The 8845-nt window shown below is 31.2% G+C and overlaps 1 pseudogene; it reads right to left on the reverse strand.

Moving 5' to 3' along the window:
* Positions 1-2948: 2948 nt before the first annotated feature.
* On the reverse strand, positions 2949-8413 carry LOC107872859 (annotated as a pseudogene).
* Positions 8414-8845: the final 432 nt, after the last annotated feature.

Consider the following 8845-nt stretch of genomic DNA (forward strand, 5'->3'; position numbering starts at 1 on the left):
TTCAGTAATTCAGTTTACAAATTATTTCAGAAACATTATATGCTTGGTCTTGCATTCTCAGTATTTCAGTTTCCATGCATGCTTACTCAATTATCTCATATTATTCAGTCAGTCATTACTTTATGCACAATTAACCCATGTATTTTAGCCAACCTCATCTCATATACCAATACATTCAAAGTACAGAACGCATACTTTCTTCGCGCTATGATGTCTAATATCATAGGTTCGGACGCACAGTTTCTTGACCATGCTTAGATAGTTTAGCATTACAGCAGCAACAGCAGTGGTGAGTCCTCATCTTTCGAGGACAAGTTTATCTTTCATTCAGTTATTTCAGTATTCCTCTATTTCAGTCAGTTGGAGTTAGTTGAGTCCTATCTCATCAACTTCACAGTTAGTCAGCTTTAGAGGCTTTTTAGATATTCAGACAGTCAGTTAGTTTAACAGTGTTATCAGTCGAATTTCAGTATTTTCATAGATGTTTTAAGACTTGCTGATTTAGTTACATTTTCAGTATTTAAAACCTTATGACATTTATCAGTTGTGTTCTGGATATGTCTTTTATTATCAGTTACTCAGTGCTCACAGCAGGTACCAGCTCATGGATTAGCTTGTGATCACTTGTGACCGTAAGCATCGTGTTTGCGATTAGGGGATAGCCTCAGGTCGTGACAATAATGATAAAATTTCTTTATACTTTAGAGTTGTATCTGAAGGAAGGGGTTTTAAAACATTGAACCCAGGAGTTTCAAATTTGCCCATGAGAAATGATTCTCCAAAAAATATATTCGGAGAAAGGGAGAGCTCGAAAACTCGACAAGGAGATGACTCACTTGGTTCAAAGAGACCAAAAATAAATATTGTGAAGTCGGTACGTTACAAAGATAAAACTTTTGTTGGTCCACATATCTTTGAAGGACCAACTGATGACACAGAAAAACTTCATTATTTGAAAAAGTTAGAGGAGTCAAGAAAAAAGTACAAGGATTTCCACTAAGGCATAGTCCAATGCTTCATTTGAGTTCTTCTACAACAAGTTTGGGATAACTTCCAAAAAATCACTTTAAGGGGGAGTGTGAAGAATATTTAAAGTTGATTTTCTGGATAACATGGTTTTTCTGGTAAAGTTTCTAGAATATCTTGTGTAATTTCTAGGATAATCATCTTGAAGAAATATTTAGATATTCTAGGTAATTCTAGGTAGAGGAATCTAGAAAATATAGTCTATTTGATATTTGTATTTAGGAAAGATCTAGATATTCTAGAATGTTAGATATTTGTGGAAGATGATAGAATACTCTAGATTTGTAGTATCTAGAATCATTCCTACACAAGTATAAATAGGGGATGACATTAGGCATTTGTAACCAACCCAAAAATAATTCAGTTCAAGAAGTCTCCTTCTGTAACAAAGCTTTCATTTCATAGCTTCCTCTTCTTAGTTGAATCTCCCGATCTTAGTTAATGGTCTTGGGCTAGCAAAAGGTCTCCCCAGTTACACCTTTCTTCTGTTATTCTGTACATATTGTGCCACATGGGCAAGAGTTGACATTACTACATTGTGTTTTGATTTATAAGATTTTCTATAACTCTTGTCTTAGAGGCAAAACTTAACCCAAGGACTTTTAAATAACAAGTTACGCCCCATGGGTAAGAATTGACATTATCATATTATGTTTTGATTTATGAGATGTTCTATAACTTTTGCTTTAGATGCAAGACTTAACCCAAGGACTTTTAAACAACAAGTTACGCTCCACGGATAAGATTTAATACTGTCATATTGTGTCTTGATTAATGAGATGTTTTATAAATCAAGGACTTTTAAACAACAAGTTATGCCCCATGGGTAAGAGTTGACACTACCACATTATGTCTTGATTTTTGAGATATTCTATAACTCTTACCTTAGAGGCTCGAATTAGTTCAAAGACTTTCAAACAACAAGTTATGCCCCAAGGGTAAGAATTGACACCACCACATCGTATCTTGATTTATGAGATATTCTATAACTCTTGCCTTAGAGGCAAGACTTAGCCGACAAGTTACGCCTCATGGACAAAAGTTGACACTATATATTGTGTCTTGATTTATATGATGCTCTATTAGTCTTGCCTCTAAGACAAAGCTTAGCCCAAGAACCTCCCAAAAGAACAAGTTACGCCTAATGGACAAGTGTTGACACTACCATATTATTTTTTGATTAATGAGACGTTTTATAACTCTTGTCTTAGAAGTAAGACTTAACGCAAGGATTTTCAAACAACAAGTTATACTCCCCAAGCAAGACTTGACACTGCTACATTGTGTCTTGGTTTATGAGTTGTTCTATAATTTTGTCTTAGATGCAAAACTAATTCCAAAGAACTTCTTAACAACAATTCATGCCCTTAAATTTACTTTGGTGTCAAAAAAAGAAGATCCCTTTGCGGATTATCTAATTTTTCATTTATTAGCAAAATATAATAAAAGTTCAGAAAAAAGAAAAAAGAGATCAAACAAAATGGAGAAATAAAAAAAAATGAGAAAAAAAAGACAAGAAAAAATAAAGATTAAGAAAAAAGCGAAGAATTAAAAAAAATTGAGAAAAACAAAAATGAGACGAAAAATAAAAATAATGTTTGAGAAAAATGAGAAAAAAAAAAGAAGAGAAATGATAAAAACTAAAAATAAAAGAAAAATAAAGGCTGAGATAAATGAATTAAAACATGAAATAAAATTAAAGAAAAATAAAAAAGTGAAAATAATAAAAATAAAAATAGAATATGAGAGACAAATGAATGTGAAAAGTTTAAAAATATTTGAGATGTAGAGGGACAAAATTGTACTTATACTATACTTAAAAGGGAAGAAAGACTGGTGTTTAAAGACTTTTCTTATTATGGTCAAAAACTCAAAGTCACCTACTATTGGGGCATGTAATTTCCAGCATATTTACCGTGAATAAAAATTTTCATTTGACCAAAACCAAAAAAAAAGAAAAAAAAAAAAAAAAGCGTCAGTTAATTCCCCCAAAAACTAATTGATTTTTCAACAACGTATATATATATCATCCATATTTTACATACATATACTTCTCACAATCTCATTGCTCACATAGGAACAATGGCATTACATACACTTATACCTTATTTTTATTCCACACAAGGAACTACAACAAGAGGAATAGCCTTCTTTAGGGTAACTCCAAACTGTTCCTCCATATCCAAATTAATTCTCTGGTGCCATCCCTTTTGGTAACTTCCAACTAAATGGTTGAATAATAGAAGCCAACATCAAATTCACCATCCTTATAGCTAGTGGCATTCCTGGACAAATTCTCCGCCCCGCGCCAAACGGTATATACTCAAAGTCCCTGCCTTTGTAACTCACACTAGATTCGATGAATCTTTCAGGTAGGTACTCTAATGGCCTTACCCAAGACTTCGGGTCTCTTCCAATGACCCAAGCATTCACGAAAACTTGACTGTCCTTGGGCACGGTGTAGCCCAAAACTTCTATATCATTTTGGGCTTTGTGTGGTAAGAGTAATGCAGCTGCTGGATGAAGCCTCAACGTCTCTTTTACAACTGCTTGAAGGTATGGGAGTTTGTCGATGTCCGATTCTTTCACAGGCCTCTCTGTGCCTATTTTCTCATTAATTTCTTGTCGAACTTTGTTTAGTTCTTCGGGTTTTCGAAGAAGTTCTGCCATCGCCTATTCTGTTGTTATGGCGGATGTGTCACTTCCGGCAATGAATAAATCCTGTCATGATTAGATGTCAATGGCACACACATGCAATAAGAACCTTAATATCCCGAGTTTAATTAGGTTCTATGTGGATTGGTGTGAAACATTCATACAATAGAACACGTCCCTTATGAAGGTAATTATCGATAAATTTTTATCATAAGCGTTAATTGATAACCTGCTAAGAATTATACCTAATTTACTATTACAGGCAAAATTAGCAGAAAATTCCGCACTCGGCCAGGTGCACCGAATAAGTATACTAATTCTTATATATATACATAGTTTCGATTGAGTTTTATAGGTGCCTTGGCACCCCTCTCTCCTTTGTAAATCCGTCCCCGACAATGTCACCCAAGTTTTAAATCAATAGGAGCATATATATGAAGAATATATGACTTTGCTTATAAGGAATCAGCCACTAGTATCCGACGGTTTACGGCTAGAACTATTGGCATATCTGTCTTTGATATAATATGCCTACCACGCCCAAAAAAACAACTTTTTTTTTTGTAATGATAAAAAGAAATTTGAACTTGAATACAAGTAAAAGCCAAATAGCAAATTCAAAAGAGGGTGATCATGGGCTACTGCATGTCATTGTTTCCGAGAAGCAAATGCAGTGCGGATAAGATTTTTGTCAATTTCCCAAGAGCTGTTCGCGGCCTCATAAGATTGGATAGGATGCAAATGTTTTATTTCAAGGACCGGACCAAGAAAAACTCAGAAATTTCATATGATAGTATTTTCATATTTTGGAGTTGTCGGGCTGTACACAGTAGCATTGGAAAAAGTTTTCCCTCAAAATTGTTTGCTTCGATTCTGGTATTCAAAAGGAACTGGAAAATCAATGCATATTTTGGAGTAAGCATTGGGGAATGTCCAATTTTTGTAAAAAACTTAAAGAGAGGATAGACACTATATATTCCTCTTGTACATGAATTCTGCTATTGACTTTTGTTAATATACATGGTAGGGGTTGACTTAACCACCAGCAAGTTGACTTGAAATTCCTTTGATAAAAGAACTTCAAAAGAGGGAGAAGAAAAACACTTACCATTATAAGAGGCTTGATAGTATTGCGATCAAATCCGGCCCCTTCATCTTTGCATTGATCAAGAAGTACATCTAAGAAATCCCCTTCCTTCATCATCCCTGACCCTCTAGTTTCTAATCTCTTCTCAATTTGTTGCTCAAATATCTCATGCAATCTTATATACGCTGGCTTTATACGACCCTTCACTCCTTGCAAATCCAACCACTTTAGCACTGGAAAATAACCAGACAAGTTAGGCTTCCCAGCATTCTCGTTGACGGTCCACACCAAATTCTTGAACTCTTGAGCCGTATCGGATTCCGGGTCAACTAAATCAATCGAGAAAATAGTGCGGGACACAAAATTCAGCATCGTCGCTAAAGCAACGCGTCCTATGTCAACGGACAAGCCATTCTCACACAATTTTCTGATATGACTGACAAGTTGTTCAGCCTTCTGGTGACGAAGTTCTTGAAGTGAATCGAGCCGTTGGTTAGTGAACATCTGCGTGTTACATATCCTTCTCTTGTTCCTCCACATGTTGTCCGCTGGGACCCATGCCATCGTGGCTTCTGGATTCGGTTGGGCTGTGACAGCATCAGGTACCACGCAGGCCGAGAATGTTTTGTCGTGTTTCTGGAGGATTTCTTTGGCTGTTTCGGGAGAGGAGGCTATTACGGTGGTGACTGATCCGAGTTTTAGAGTCATGAGAGGGCCGTGGATTTTGGCTAGTGATCGGTTGGGTCTCGATCCTAGGTTGAGGAGTGAACCGATTATTGGAAGACCAGTAGGACCTGGTCTTCCAATTCTTGTACACGGAATAGACTAATATTACAAAGATGTGAGTCGCGTAGACTCAGAAAAGAGGCTGTCCATATTTTATTATTATTATATAGAAGAGTGAACGATCAAGGTATATTTATAATTTAAAAAATAATTCTATCTTGCTTACTTATGATTTAGGCATTAAAGCTTGACCATAAATTTTTAATGACAAAAAAGTTAAGTTAATTTTTTTGTAAATATCAATTACATCTCAATTGATATAATATCTCACATGGACCACATAAAATATAGAATTAGTTGTTATTTGCATATTTAATTACTCTATACGTGAAATAAAAGTAATAAAAATTTTTATAAATATTTTAATGATAGTCCATATATCCAATTTATTTCTCTTACTTTTTATTTAAATTTATTTCAAAAGATTGCCTCTTTTTTTTTAAAAAACTATTGAATTATAACTTTTCAGATGTTATGCTTAACACCACAAAATTAAAATAGATTTTGAGATATTCTATATGTTATTAATTTACAACATAAGATTGAAAATTAATTTTTACTTTCTTAAATTTCGTATCAAATCAAAATCAAACCAAAAAATTGAAACAAAGAAATACTCAATTTCAAATTAAAAAACTTTCAGCTATTGAAAGATAATTTTAAAAGTATAGCATAAATTATACACTATAATGATAAATAAACCTCAAGACTATAACATTTTTTTATATTATCAATTTATACGACATAAACTCATTTAATACCTATTTTTGGTATTCTATTTTTATGAGTAATTTTTCAGTTATTAAAAAATTATCTTAGAATTTGTCATCTTAAAATCTTCGATTGTTTCATTGTGAAAATTAACATATGAGATATTCATATGAATAAAAATAAATTATTGTCTTCCTAAAAAAATAAATTATTTAATTTAATTTACTCATGTACTATAATTTAAGACTGTATATTCTTTATTGAAAAAATTAACATATGAATAATTTTGTCATTGATTTAACACTGTAGATTGTTTTATTATGAAAATTAACATATGAATAATTATGTCAAATATATCAAAATGCCCTTTATCTTGTGGTTCTAAACATAACACGTGGAAAGTTAAAACTAAAGTATTGCCAAAAAAAAAGTTATATTCTTTTTAAAACAAATTCAAATGAAAAATAGGTTTCTATATTTGAAATTGAGAGAGTAACAAACATCTCCAAGACATTCATATATCCACAGTTCACATCATTCAAAAATAATTTCAAGTTAAACTTTTTCATGATATCTAAAATAATTTTAAAATATAATTTGTTAAACCTTAAAAAATCAAGTAATTAGTTTTGTTCATACTTTATTATGATATATGAAAACTTATGTGATAATCTTTTTATTAAATATAAATTTAAATAATATACTTAAATCAAATGGGGAGAATAATATTAAATAAAAAGAAATTATATTTGAAGTTTTTTTCATTTAAACATTTTTTTCAATCGTGGTGTCCAAACAAGCTTTATCTCCTCTTAACTAAATTCACGGAATAAACAAGTTATTTTTGCGTGTAACAGTTATTATTATTTTTAACTATTTTTGTCTAAAATTATTGATAATTAATTTATGTTTAAAGTAAAACTTACAAATATAACTAAGGGTATAACGATTTTTTCATAATTTTAAAAATATTTTCGTATAATTTTTTATGTTAATCCCACTACAACTCTATTTTAAATGAAAAATATAGACGTAATGGTCATTTCATTAGAATATTTTCAATGTCATTCATGATGTAATTTTTCACATTAGTTTTACACACCTCAACTATAAGTCTATTTTAATATGTAGTAAAAAAAAATTAAATGCACTATATCAGAATATTTATTATAATACATCCTATGTCTCAATTCAAACAATATATTTTTCTTTTTAATCAGTTCAAAAAAAGAATTGATATTTTTTATTTGGTTAATATTTTACAACATTATCAGTATTATAGTCATGTTGAATTTTATTTATTTATCAAAAGTCTACAAAGGTATACTCTTCTATTTAAGGTTCATTTATTTGAAGGGAAAAGTCATCATTTTCTCCCCAAACTATACACTAAAAGTCTAGGTCACACCTAAACTATTGTAGTGACCTATTACGCACCTAAACTATAAAAAAGTGAAACTATTACCTCCCTGCGACACCTATTCTAAGACGCGTTTCTTACACTCATTTTAGGTGCGTCCAGCCTTTTGAATAACAAAAATAAATGGCTAAAAACATTAAAAATACAACACAACCTAATTCCTATTTAAGCCAATTTGGGGCTCCTAACTAAGAACCCTAATTCCCAAATTTGTCTTTCAAAATCAAAATTGAAGAATCAAAATTGAAGATCATTTATTTGAAGAATTGGTAACTAAATGTTGATAAAATTAATTTTTTTTATTTTTTCAATTGAAAAATTATCAATAAAATTAATTTTTTTATTTATTTTAATATGTGGATCCCGCCTTCTTCAATTGCTTCTTCTTCACCAAAATCACCATTATAACACCACCATTGACACCATCATCATCAAACTCAAATCTTCACTACAATAATTTTAAGAATCCACCATAGATTTTATTATCAAAATCACAATACAATCATTAGTATCACAAAAATCACAAACAACCACCATAAAATTCAACACCCACTATTAAAATTACCATCGAAATCACAAATCACCATTGTTAACATCCAAAGTTACAAAACCCACCACAAATTTGCACAACTGTTAAAAAAATTGCAGTTACAAACATAAAAATAAGTAGCAATGAGTTTCCCTAACCTAAATCCCTCTGTGCATACCCCGAAATCACAACACTCCATGTTACAATTTTTTTATCCCTTTACGGATTTCATTTGGAGAGAAAAATGGTTTTGATTTTAAAACTATTTCAAAAAAAAAGTTAAGAAAATTTTGAAATAACTTTAAGAAAATTTCCAGAGTCGCCACTTGATTTTTATAGAAAAAATCAAGAAAAAATTTAAAAGAGTTTCAAAGGTTCAAAAACAGAAATAAAACTTTAAAACTAGAGATTCTGGGTAAGGGTTCAATTAACGCCCTAAGAAGGGTTTTAAGGCACTTAGGAGCGCCCTTTTAAAATGGTTCACCAAAAAGAACTAATTTGGTTAATTAAAGATGGCTAATTTCGCAAAAATTTGATTTTGTAGAAAATATAAAAAATATTTATTAAAAAAAATAATGAAAAATGATATTTATTTATTCAAAAGAGAGAAATTCTATTTGAATTAAACTAA

This window comes from Capsicum annuum, chromosome 6 (assembly GCF_002878395.1).
Source record: "Capsicum annuum cultivar UCD-10X-F1 chromosome 6, UCD10Xv1.1, whole genome shotgun sequence".
Lineage (NCBI taxonomy): Eukaryota > Viridiplantae > Streptophyta > Magnoliopsida > Solanales > Solanaceae > Capsicum > Capsicum annuum.